Consider the following 14433-nt stretch of genomic DNA (forward strand, 5'->3'; position numbering starts at 1 on the left):
CACACACACACACACAGGTTTGCCTGTTCATGAGACAGTGTCTGTTAGAACCAAGAGCAGCCTGACCTGAAGTGAAGTCATAGCTCAGCTGCACAAGCATGGGCAACTTTAACTTCTCTGCATTCACTCAAATCATCTGTAAAATGAGCATCATTCCAAAAGGTCCTTTTCTCATTTATACTCTTCTCTCTCTATGAATGGAAATTGTCAGGTGTCTCCCAGAATTATGTAGATATCCTTGGTTTTAATTTATTTACTTGACAGACAGAACTTGTAGTTCAGACAATCCAAAAGAATACCAAGAAAGTAACATACAATAGCCTTGGAAATACCAAAAGAGAGTATTTATTGCTATAAATACTAAAGGCTAAAACCCTTTGCAAATCCCAGCACCTTCAATTCTGCCCCGTTTGTAGACAATAGACATGGAAGGGAAGCAGCTTATTAACTTAAAAGGGAGGAGGCGCTGTTAACATAAGTCACTACAAATAATATAATATTGTTAGGCAGAGTATAATAACAATAAATCTCTAGATAACTTTGTGGCCAATATTCGAATGATCTTTGTATTTAGAGATGACAGTTACTACACTGATACACAACTATCAGTGTGTGCTTACCTTTTATGCAAAGAATGAATAATATTTTGTAATATGAGCTTGAAACTATCATCTTTTGATTTGTGGCTGTAACATTCACTGAAGTTCTTAGAACAGGGGATTTAACTTCTTTTTTCACCTTTAGCCTAAAATATTATAATTCCATTTAAGAACTTTTGTTTTTTAAAAAAAGGCATGAAGCTTATAGCTCATATCTTCCTAACCCTCCAAGTAATTAATGAATAAACAGTTATAATGCACAAAGGTGTAGAACAAGCTTTGCAGTATGCAACCTTTTGCTAAGAAACTAGAAAAATGATATATATTTATATCTATATATAAACACTAAAGCATACAAAGAAACTCACAAATGTGGTTATTTTCCATATGTATATTTTATATGCTGTTTTGATTTTCAAACCATGTGAATACATTACCTATATAAAAAATACAAAACTTATTATTTTACCTTATCAGATATAAACAAAACATATAGACAAGAAAAAGAGGGCTTGCTTTCACCTCACTTCTCCTGAAGCAAATTAACATAAATGAGAATCAAAGCTTGCTCCTGTGTATTTTCCAACTATTGTCTTCACTTTTATGAGAATGAGAGTATAAAAAGAGTGATGCTATTTTAGCCAGAGTACTATGTATTGTAAACTGAATGTTTTTAGAAGAGCCCTTTTTGTATTCACTCAGAATGAGGACTTATTTTTGTCCCCAGCTGCTTTTGGAAGCGTGTGCCTATAATCGGAGGGCTGCAGATACCCAGGCGTCTGCCAGGAGTCCCCGGAACAAAGCCGCAGAAGCTGGTGCCCTCTGCTTGTTTGTGTTCATGCTTGGTTCTGGATGTTGTTTTTCTTGAAAGAGTTGACATTAAGTGGAGTGAAATAAATCCATTTTGTGTGACATTAAATATTTTTATCTGCTGTGTAATCATATATATAAAATCTCCATTCCTGATGAATCCCGAAATATGCTTATAAGGATGACCACATTTATTGTAGAGCAGGAAGACAGCAATGCCAGTTCTATAAAAGGCAAGTTGAAAGAAGCAAGTTTATGTATAGTGATCTGGAATGTCCTTAGTTTATTTTTCATGTACCTCACTTTCATCTTGGTGACCAATTTATCTATAATATATTTGACTAATATATGTATACAAAAATAAGTTCTGCATAATGCATAATAAAAACATCAAAACTATAAAGGACTTTGTAAGTGAGGTTTCAACTTAATGCTTCACGATTTGTTGACCCTAAATATTGCTACAGATATTAGCAAAGAGATTGTAGAATAAGAATTTGGAATAAACTACTCTCTGTGTAATTGGCTCCAAAACTTTTAGAAAAAAAATGAGTTCCAAGAGAAGATGAATTGTGAAAATTTGTTGAATGGAACCAGTAGACAGAAAAAAATGCTAAAAAAAAAAAAAGTTTAAGAATTAGGTTTTCTCCATAGATGAATGACATTTCAGTATAAAACGGTCCTCACGGAATTGCTAATTAAGCAAGAGTTATACAAGCAAAGACTGAATTACAATACTCCATTTCAGTTTATCCACCACCTTAGTGCCTAACTTGAAATTTTTTCATCTATTAATTCAGTGTTAACCTGATCAAAATTTTAAAATAATCTGATAAAATTTAATGAAATGGTCATCTCTCTAATTTTGCAGAAATTCATCATGTCTATGCCTCTAGTTCTATAAAATTGTAGTCTGAAATCTGGAGAAGAGAAAGAGAAGGAATAAGAGTAAGTTTTTTTTATTGTGTTATTTATAACAACAAATGGTCTTTTGAGTACCAAATATATAGTCCTTCTACGTACAGGGAGGCAAAATTCTAGCTGTTTCAGTAAATGCTTGCTTGTAGGTAATTCAAACAATGGAATATTCCAATAACCATTTTATGTATTAGCAGATAATTTCACAGTGACCTTGAATCACTGCAGCATTCCAAAGTGCTTTCTGAATTATCAGAGTTACAGTTATGGTCAATTTAGTTTTAGTGCTAAGAATATGTTATTAATATGAACTATTTGAAATTGTTACATTAGACTAATAATCTCTATAAGTTGCTTATTAATGTTAGAAGTTCATAGATATCCTTACCGATCATGTTTGAAATTTGCTATACTTGAAATTTGAAAATAAAGAATAATGATAATGCTCTAGAGATGTTCTTTTGAAGCACAAGTTTCGACTCTTTCAGAATGCCTTTAAAAATCTTTTTATATTGAAATAAATGATCCTGTCATGGAGGCTCCCCCCCGGGTTCTCATGCAGCCTCTTTACTGCATGTCATACTGCAATGTTTGTTGACATGTTCATGCCTCCACTAAGACATGCAGCATCTAGAGGGCAGGGACTGCCTGTGCGTGTATAATGCATGAACACCTGTTGCATGTAATTGCATAATATGGCCATTTCCCATTTCAGTTTTATGGGTGCCCAGACTTTTATTCAACAAACATTTATTGAACTCCTGTAATATGATTTTCAGAGTGTCAGGATAAGAACAAGAAAATTAAAAGATCAAAAATCCAGAGATGTTTGTTGATCTCCATTCAGTGTCATCTGGTGAACGAAGTAACTAGGCCATAGTTATAATGTAAGATCAATGCTACAAAGGCTGCCTGGAATGCAGAGAATGAAGAACCCTAGTGTGAAGAAGAGGTGACACATAAATATCACCCTAGACATTGAACTAGGGTTCTCATATAGTGGACAGAGTAGCAAATGCAAAAATGTGGACTGAGAAGAGGTCAATGGTGTGGACTGGGAAAAGATCAGTGGGCCTGGATGATAGAGTGGATGAGGGGCTGATGGGAGCTGAAGCAGGAGAAGGACACAGTGGGCTTTGTGCACCTCTATTCTTACACTGTGGGATGCAGATGGGAAAGCAGGAGAGTCAGTGAACGGTGTAGAGTATTGACTGGAAGCAAAGACGAAATGCAGAAAAACAAACTTTACAGCTGCTTATTGAAAACAGCTACCATTTATATAGCACTAGACAATTTGCTAGGCTACCTGCATATACCATTTAATGTAATCCTTGCAATAGTCCTGTGGGGAGGGACCATTCCCACTAGTTTCCATTTACAGGTGAGAAAAATGAAGCTTAGTGGTGCTCAGTGACTTGCCCAGCTATGAAGGGAGAAAATAGTACTGTCTGTTTTCAAATCCGGAGGCATATGACTCCAAAGTAAATTCCTATGATCACTGTTCTATGCCTTATGGCCAATGTCTGTTTCTGGGAACGTGATCAGACGGGATTACAAAACAAAGGAAGGTATATGTGCCCTGGCCACTACTCTCCTCAGGCGTCTGGCCATTGCGGCTGGTGGCACGTCAGAACGTCTGTCATGGAGCAGCGAGCCTCAGAGTGTGACAACTGCAGTGAGTGTGTGACATTGAGGTGATTAACGGTCACACTTGTTACACTAAGGCAATTTTTAAATAAAGGCACATAGTAGAGAGTTTTCCATAATCTGCACGGTTTAGAATTTTAGCGGAACCCAAAAACCACTAGGAACAAGAGAAAACGTGATTACAGTAACAAGGCGGCCTATGCAAACAGACCCAAGGTCACCCCGAATATGCACTTTTGTGGTCAACTGCCTGACATCCTTGCTGTTTTATGTTCACTATTTTTGAAGATCCATATTATTAGTTTGCTCTCCTTTGGCCTGTGAAATTGATCTTACGAATTTTCTTTTCAATCCGTTTCAGTAGGCATCCTAATTTACACTGAAAATATATGGCCAGTGAAGTAACAGCCTGGAGAGATCTACACTCACATGGATCTTGGTGAGTACGAACATGTGTACATTGTGTTTACTAATCTTTCAGCGGAGGGCGAAAGGGGGCCCAGAAGAGATGAAGGCCTCTCAACCATGACATATTTGGTTATGTTTTCCATCATCTGATTTGCTATTGCAGTCAAAAAGTAAAGCATTAAGTAGATGTTAAGGGCAGAGATGTATTTATTTATGCATTTTCTGGCAGCTGAAAAGTAGAGATGGATTAAATGTGTGGTCTTAGAGCTGGATAGCTACTTATATCTATCATCACATGGGTTTGATTTTGTGGATGGGAGTCTCAATCCACATTTAATTAAACTCCTTTGCTCTTTCAAATGAAAGCTCAGGAACACATAAAAAAGTGTTTGCTTTTAGTGCAGTGCTTCTGTGGCTTCCAGAATTGGATTGATTTCATCGCATCCTGACTGATCTATCTCAACAGGAAAAATTTAATTGATTCCATTTTTGCCTGTGCCTTCTCTTAATTTATTTTAGAGGGATTTAGAATTTGAGTTGTCTGAATGCTTTTGAAGGCTCAGAGCTCCAGTTTAGTGCGAATTTATATTGTAAATTTGCAAAATTCTAGCAATAATATAAATGTGAGTGAATAAAATGTTGATCCAAAACATTTGATTTCATAAAAGATATTTGCATAGTATCTAAAAATTAGTGTCAATATTAGTGTCTTTCATGAAGCTCTGAAACTTCCAATAGTTAAAAGAGATAAAGAATATAGAGAAGATTTTAATAAGTTACGTTTCCCTCATATCCCCACTACCCAATGTAAACCCAAATATATTATGACCTGAGTGAGATGAGATTAGAAATGTGATTGAATACAAATAAGTGGAACATAATATATTTTATGATCAAAATATCATAAATTCTCTAATTTCCATGTATACAGCATTGTCCTTCTGAGGATCTCAAATAATTTTATATCAATTCATAAGACAAATCAACACATGAAAAGTAGAAATTACATTGTTGTTATAATATGGTCTGCCTTGAAACAAGCAAGTTTGTATATTCAATTAACTTTTATCATGAAGAATAAGTGTAGATTATTACTCCTACCAATTTTCTCTAATATTTTGGTGAAAATTAATACTTTTTATAAATATATCCAAATATCTGCCTTTTATTGCTCTTTCATATTTTCAGTCTATTAGAACAAAATATAGTCTATTTCCTGATAATTAAGAATTGTAATTATAAATGCATATTTAAAAATAAAAAATTGAAATAAGAAGCAGCATTCACTAAAATTTAGAAAATAAGAAAAATTAATATAATCATGCCTGAATTATTACTGGTATATGAAGAAATCACACTAACCAAATTTTATGATCCACATGCAAAAAAATTGGAATATTAGGCAAATATTTTAGGTCAGAACACATAAACTGTTTTGCACATTATTTTCGTTGCTATTAATGTGAAAAATACATAGTTTCCAAGATGCAAACCGTTGCAGCCATATGAATCATTCCTTTGATGTCAGCTCAGCCCAGAGTCCATGTTAGAGTCCCATCATACATCTGATTACCCAACCAGTCAGGGATTTTGTGTTTTTTTTGTTTTTTTAAAACAGGGTCTTGCTCTGTCGTCCAGACTGAGTGCAGTGGCACAATAATGGCTCACTGCAGTCTCGACCTCCAGGCTCAAGCGGTCCATCCTCCCACCTCACTTCCTGAGTCGCTACGATTAAAAGTGCATGCCACCACACCCGGCTAATTTTTGTATTTTTTTGTAGTGATGGGGGTCTCACTAAGTTGCCCAGACTGATCTCAAATGCCTGGGCTCAAGCAGTCCTCTCTCACTGCAGCCTCTGAAAGTGCTGGGATTACAGATGTGAGCCAACACGATCCCCCAGGATTTTTTTTTTAACGATTTTTTTTCAAACTAGCCTAGAAATATTGGAAACTAATATAATGAATCCACAAGATATATTTATTTATTTATTTCATGGTTCAGCCATCTTATCAATTAAGGGAAATATTGATAGGATGGCTGAACCATGAAATAAATAAATGTATTGTGTGGATTCATTATATATTTGCCAAAATCTTTTGGTGTAATTAATTATGCAAATATTTTGTCTAGTCTTAACAAACATTAAAACTTGCTCACCATATGTGAAACAGTTTGCCAGATTTGGACAGCAGTAAGTCCTATGAGGGCAAAGTGGCCAGGGCAAAACTCGGGGGATCATCTGGAAGCATTGCCTTTAGGACAGAGCCTCACCAAAGTAAGCTCATAACTATGACGTGCAGAAGACATTGCCCTAGTCATGGTTTGTGCTTGGGCATCGCATGAGACCTGGCTTGCCCCAGGGCTGTTGGGTTCCATCAGGGAATATTTGGCCTGTGCAAACAGGATTTTGAAGGAGAGTTGAATGGAAAGCGTATTTACAGAAGTATGGGCAGAGCTGTGGGAACCCAGGGGGGATACTGAAGCCTCCTGGTAGCAGCAGAAAGCCATCACCACTCCTAGACTCAAAGGATCACAGCTGTGGGAGAGGGATGCTGAAGAGAATCTGTGGCTTTTGGCAGAGCCCCACTACCAGTCCATTACTCAGTAGGAAAGGAGTCTGGGAATAAATAGTCCAATCTCATTATTGTTGTGTCCTCTGACAATCTGCCTAAATTTCCCATTGGTTACGCCTAATAGAGAAGTCTGAGAGAAAGGGAGACCATTAATGCAAGTCGTTAAAGGTCAGCCTCCCAGGGCACAAAACAAGTTGGAAAAGGGTGAAGACAGAATTTGGTTGAACAAACAGATCTCAGCCAGTACACCAGGCCTGCTGGAGGATGGTCACCAGGGCTGTGCTAAGCCATGCTGGACCCAAGACTAAAGGAAATATCTGTGATGATGATGCTGTCTTGCTTAAAACTTTGATATTGTTGTTTATCACAGTTTTCTTGCCATTGATCTTATTTTTAAGATGTGGCATTACAATATTATTTATCCTGATTACTGAGTTTTTTTGGTAACCCCTTAAATTTTGCACTCAAGATGAATATCTCACTCTCCAAACTCGAATCTCAGCCCAGGTAATTAGAATCAATATACTGCATTTTGCTTTTTGATGATTACCCATAATTTTACAGTGTGTTTCATTATGTGTGTTTCTTTCATTAATACATTGTTAATAACTCTTTTGAAACCCAAGTTCTGAAAAACTGTGTGCACACCTGATGTATTTTATAATATGAAGTCTGGAGAGCATCCCTGTTTTCTGAAACAAGCAAGGTTATGTATCCTCATAAACTTTCTTTCCCGGAAACTGCTGTATTTGGATCCTTTGTTTGTGACCTGACCCCTAGAGATCAGCTCATCCTTGAATGACAGCTGGTAATTAAATGACCAGCAACAGTTTATTCTGTGGCTTCTCTGCCCCTTGACCCCGCCAGAGTCGAAGATTTATGAGGGCAAGGATAGCGGTTTTTGTTGTTGATGTTGTTGACCTCACCACTGTAGCAATACATACCGATTAATACAACAAATGAACTAATCAACAATCATATCGTACAGGAACCATGGATATCAGATAATATATCTCCAGCTAAAGTAAAATAGGATAACAACCTCATTAGGTGCTCCAGATAATCTTTTGTCTTCTTGTTTGTGATTATTTAGAATCAAAACATTCAGCTTGGAAAAACTGGGGGATTTATTACAAGTGGCCGGAGAGCCTTATGAAGCTACATACAAATGCTAGAGCATTCAATTTCTTTTGCTTGGGACATATCTCCTCCCAGCTAATCTCCATTCATCCATAGGTACTACATACTACAGAATCAAAAGGAGAGCGGAAATGATGTCATGAGCGTCTGTGAAGCTCCTTACGTAAGTCACTAAAGTAAAGTAGGAATTCTTGACGCTGTCACTAGAATACAACAATTTAACACTTGACTACCTAAAATTCTTAAATATCTAAAGCACTGGGATTTTGAATTAAAATACTTTTATTATTTAGAATGTCACATGCTTTTTATTAGCTGTTGGTAGGTATGTTCACAGTGAATGAGACATGAATTGAGGTAAGCTCAAATTTGAAAACTAGACATTTCGATTTTGGACTTTGTTATTTGAAGGTATCCTAAGGAAAGATCTCTGACACAGCAGTTGTGGACACACTTTATAATGATCTAACTAGCTCACACTAGAATTTCCCAAATGTGTTTCTGTGGGATGTTAATAGGTGATGTATGAGGGTGTGTGTGTGTGCGTGTGTGTGTGTGTGCGCGTGATGGTAGTGAAGGTGATTACGTGGTTGAATACTTTTGCTAAGTGCTGGGCTAAACAGATTCTTTCAACCTACTGGGAGCCTAATATGATTATTTGAATTTTGAATCTTTAAGAAGGATGTGCGACATTTGCCAAAAAGTATGTGACTATAGTACCCGTTTTCCCATAGCATTTCACAAGATTTTGAATTCCCAGAAAACATTCTGGAAAGTGCTGGTGTCTTCAATAGTAATACTTCTAGTTCTGTATTAGTTTCCAATTGCTGCTGCAACAAAAATTACCACAACTTAGATACTTGCAACCACACAAATTAACTTCGCTGTAGCTCTGGAGGTCCCAACTCTGAGGTGAGTTTTACACAACTAAGATTGAGGTGTCCACAAGGCCGCGTTCCTTCTGGAGGCTCTGCGGAGACGCCCTTGTCTTGCCGTTTCCAGCTCCTCTGGGCTGCCCGTGCACTCTTTGGCCCTGGCACTCCAACTTCCAATTCCGTCATCAGATCTCCTTTTTCCTATAAAATTGTCAAAGATGCTCCAAGAGTCACGTTTGAACAGGTCTCATTCATTTTAAAGTAATCTCATGTAATTTCAAAAGCATGTTGAATGTCCACTCTGGGGATGACTTTCACTCATGCGATGTGAGGTGTTAATCCGAATGAAATGCAATCTAGCCCTTAAATAATGAATTATTTAATTGTAGATGTAAAATTAGTTCCCAGATATTTAAACTTCAAAGAAGTATATAAATGGCCTAAAAACAACTCACAAAAGTGCTTCAGGGGCCAGATGCGGCGGCTCACGCCTGTAATCCAGCACTTTGGGAGGCCGAGGCAGGTGGATCACGAGGTCAGGAGTTCGAGACCAGGCTGGCTAACATGGTGAAACCCCATCTCTACTAAAAATACAAAAATTAGCTGGGTGTGGTGGCAGCTACTCAGGAGGCCGAAGCAGGAGAATGGAGTGAACTCGGGAGGCAGAGGTTACAGTGAGCCGAGATCACGCCATTGCACTCCAGCCTGGGCCACAGGGTGAGACTTCGCCTCAAAAACAAAACAAAACAAAAAAAGTGCTTGAGGGTGCATGCCAGGGGTCAAACAATGGGTAGTGTTCTGACCTGTTAAAATTTGGAGAAGCAGCCAGGGCTGAGACAACAGTGCAAAATGAATGCCCGAAAATACCTCAGTTAAACGCAAGAACTTGGTGTTTCAAATGTGTTGCTAGGAGCCAAATGTGAGAGTAAGGTATGATACATGTGACAGAATGGGAATGAAGAAGTCTGGAAAAGCAGACTGAGGCCAGATGGTATTTTCTTTTATGCTTTGAATGAGGTAATTTGTCTTAACATGGTTGGTAGTTAATTTGGTTGTTTATAATTTTTTCAACAAATAATTATGAGCACCTACCAGTGTCTAATCTCACCCTGGGCATGGAGGTAATGGAGAGCCATCAAAGGCGTTTCACCGGGGCAGTGGTAAAATCATACAGAGCTTTAGAAAGTCAATTCTGGCAACAAATTCGAATAAATGGGGGGCTGTGTATTAGTTTGCTAGGACTGCTGTAGCAAAGCGCTACCAATGAAGGGGCTTAAACACAGGAGTTTATTGTCATAGTCCTGGAGGCCAGAAGTCCAACGTCAAGGTGCGAGCAGGGTCGTGCTCCCCCTGAAGGTGCCAGGGAACGATCTGTGCTGGGCCTCTCTCCTGGCTGCCTGCAGTTCCAGTGGCAGTGTAACTGCAATCCTCACATGCTATTCTCTGTGTGTGTGTCTCTGTGGCTGTGTCCAAATTTTCCCTTTTTAGGGGGACATGTTTTATTAAGTCATATTGGATGACTGTGCCCACCCTAACGATTTCCTCTTAACTGACCATCTGCAAAGACCCTGCTGTGGTCTGAATGTTTATGTTCCCCCCAATACCTATGTGAAACCTAACCCCCAAGGTGATGGTATTAAGAGGTGGGACCTTTGGGAGGTGATGGGTCAGGAGGACTCCCACCCTCATGAATGGAATCAGTGGCCCATAAAAGAGGCCTGAGGGCACTTGTTCACTCCTTGTGCCATGTGGGCACACATAGAAGGCACCATCTATGAGGAATGGGTCCCTACCAGAAAGGGAATCTTGATTTTGGACTTCCCAGTCTCCAGAACTGTGAGCAATCAATTTCTGTTTATAAAATTATCCAGTTTTGTTTATTTTGCTATTTTGCATGAATGGACTAAGACAGACCCTATTTGCAGATAAGGTCAAATTCATAGGTTCTAGCAGTTAGTGCTTCAACGTCTCTTTGGGGAGATATAATTCAACCCATGACCCACTGGAAGTGGAGAATGGAGGAAGTGGGAAATCTAGTTAATTTTCAGTGGTTTTGGAAGATGTGCCTGGGCAGAAACGAGGAACTTGCAGTGTCCTTAGGAAATAACGGGAGCCCAAATGAGGGCAATGGCAGCAGGATGGGAGGAGGTCTGGGTGCCATATCGAGCATCCACACCACAGCACTATTCATCATGAATCTACTTCTGAAAACTTCAGCATAGGCAGCACAACTTCTCATTTATTGCTTTTTGCTAAGATGAAATAGAACTAAAAATGTGCTGAAAATTGTAACTCTCCCATACATTTCTCATCATGATTCTCTTTCTACTACTGACCAGATAATGAAAATAATCAGCACTATCTACACAGCATGGATATTTTCATTTATATTAAATTGGATATGCTTTTTCTTTTTTTTAAATGACCAGCATTGCATTTTAAAGTGACTTTTTTTTTATTTTTTCTACTGACTGTACATTTCTGACTTTATGTATTGGCAACTGGAAGATTTCAACATTATTCTATATTTGAATCAAATGCATATACTTTTCTTTCCAAATGTAAGCAAATTGAGATCATCTGGGAGTGAATGTTTTTAAGAATCATGTAATACTTAGTCTTCAAGAAACTTGTCATGCAGAAAATCCTTGGTGTATGAATTTTTGCAGCCCCTGTCTTATTTAATGAATGTTCTAAGAAGACTTCAAAAAGACAAATTAAAATCAGTTGTCCCTGACATGCGTATCTGAGGAATATCAAGAGCTTTTTAATAAATTTATTTAAGACTGAATATGGGTCAAAATATTTTTATACCCATTCTTAGAACTGACAGATTGTCACATTTGTTAGTGTGGGTGAAAATAATATTGTAAGTCAAAAATCAATGAAAAATAAAAGTTAAATTGAAATGTCACATATGGTATTATAAGCAATTGTGCCACTCCTGCATATTAAAATTAAACATAAGCATATGCAACCAGCCCTTGGTTTCTGAAAGTCTTCACAATTTAGCCTGAGAAATACAGAACCATCTTCCCTCTTGTCCCCTTCACCAACTTTTGACTCAAATCCCTTTTTCTTTGCTTCTGAAACTGCCCCAGGTCACCCCCTAGGCAGCCAGCCAGTCTAAAAGAATCAAAGTAGCTATTTTACAGGGCTTTGCTCATTATGATTTCTGCAAACCCTTTCCATGCTCCTGTTTCTCTCTGACGCACTTCTCAGAAGAGAGATATTGGCTTACACTTGTGCATCTGTGTCCTCAGAAATTACTGTTCATACATAATTGCCTTGTATTTAGAGTGCCCTGACAAGATTCTTCTTGCTCTCACAATTAGAAGTAGTAGAATGTATTTTGCCATTCCAATGCCAAGAACAAAACTCAAGTCTCACAAGATTCATGGAGAGCTGGCAAGCCAGGAACTCTTACTGCAAAGGAAAGAGATTTAAGGAGGCTTAGAAGAAAAGTTGTAAGGAATTGGAATGCTAATATTTCTTGCCAAATCAAACTTTCTGGAGGTATAATTACTGTAATTAGAAATAGGTGACATTTTCCTTGAGCTACTTATATACAGAGCTCAAATCCAAAGGAAAAGCACTCGTTTTGCACCATCTCCCTTCTCAGTATCTCTCTCTGTTTTTGTCTCTTTCTTGTCCTATTAGGAAATTTAGTGGTAGCTAAAAAACAACTTTGCCTACTTCAGAATTTTGTCTGTGGCTAAGCCCCAGACTACAATTTTTAATAACTCCCAGCCTCCTTGAAAAGGTGATAACAAGACGGCTTTGACATTTCGTGCAAAATTCATCCTTACTGCTGGGAAAACCACAAAACCTGGAGTCTGCTAATGGCGCATCGATAATCTTTGTGTCAAGGTGAAGACCAGTAAAATTAGCACTTAAGACAATTCTTCCTGGCTTTCCCAAACAAATTTGCGAAAAGAAGTGGATTAGTCTTTCTCTACTCTTAGCTCTTCTATTTGGGTATATACTTTCTTCTTTGACGACATCGTTCGTTTTCATGGATTTCTTACCAACCTCTTTGTGGCTGACTTCTAGCCCTTTCATTAGCATGGTCTGCAAGTCTAAATCATCTGACCCCTGTTTAGCTTTCCAGCTTTGTCTCTTGCCTTCCTTCCTCCCCTCCCGCTTCACCCCTGCCCCTCTTTGTCTAGGTACAGTGGAGTTCCTCTGATTCTCAAACCGATGTTCTTTCCCATGGCTGTGCTTACTATTCTAATGTCCTTTAATTTCTCTATTTTCAAAAAATGCATTCTACTTGGTAGTTTTCTCTCTATGAAGGCTTCGTCTGAAGACTTCTATCTCAAAACAAATTTTTCTCTTTTTTTTTAACTCCTGAAAACTTTGTTCTAGTATTTACCATATTTCATTGAAATGATACAATAATTCACACAGAGTAGATAATAAATATCTCTTCAATTAATTAATCATGTATATTTTATTCTCAGCACTCTGTTTACCAAATTGCCAGGGCATTAGAAACTCCCTCCTCTGTAACCCATAGAAGCTCTACATATCGCCTTTATCGTATTACATGGCAGCTAATCATTGGCATTGCTTCTCCTCGGATACCCCAGGTATCAGAAACTCCTTGAGGTTAAAGCTCGCGTTGCACTCATCTTTATATTCTGAATCTAACATTGTGATTGGCACACAGCAGACACCTGGTGAGTATTAAATGAATGAGTGACTAAACTCAAAGGGCAGCACATACAGTCTCCAGGGTATGTGGTTATGACTGCATTAGGCTGTTTTTGTATTGCTGTAAAGAAATACCTGTCACTAGGTAATGTAAAAAGAAAAGAGGGTTAATTGGCTCATGGTTCTGCAGACAGTACAAGGAGCGTGATGCTAGCATCTGCTTCTGGGGAGGCCTCAGGAAGTTTACAATCATGGTGGAAGGCGAAGGAGGAGCAGTCATTTCACATGGCGAAAGCAGCAGCAAGAGGAAGATGTGGACAGAGCCACTTTTAAACAACCGGATCTCTTGAGAACCCATTCATGATCTCGAGGACAGCACCAAGCCATGAGGGATCCACCCCTCTGGCCCACACACCTCCCCCAGGCCCCACCCCAGCATTGAGGACATTTCCACATGAGATTTGGAGGGGTCAGACATCCAAACCATGTCAATGACCTTTCTCTCCCACTGATGTCAGAGGACACTCACCATTTGTGCCACGCTAACCTGTGGGTACAGCCTGATTCTTATTTTCCCTTTATTTATATACTCATTTTTTTTGTTTGTGAATTTTGTCTCTCCACTGGGCCATTAATTAATTCATTATATTAGTTAGAATTCTCCAGAGAAACAGAACCAACAGGAGATGATAGATAGATAGATAGATAGATAGATAGATAGATAGACAGACAGACAGACAGACAGACAGACAGACAGACAGACAGGAGGGGTTCAATATTATGGGAACTGGTTTGCATGGTAGTAGA

The sequence above is a fragment of the Hylobates moloch genome, unplaced genomic scaffold (genome assembly GCF_009828535.3).
Source record: "Hylobates moloch isolate HMO894 unplaced genomic scaffold, HMol_V3 SCAFFOLD_3, whole genome shotgun sequence".
Lineage (NCBI taxonomy): Eukaryota > Metazoa > Chordata > Mammalia > Primates > Hylobatidae > Hylobates > Hylobates moloch.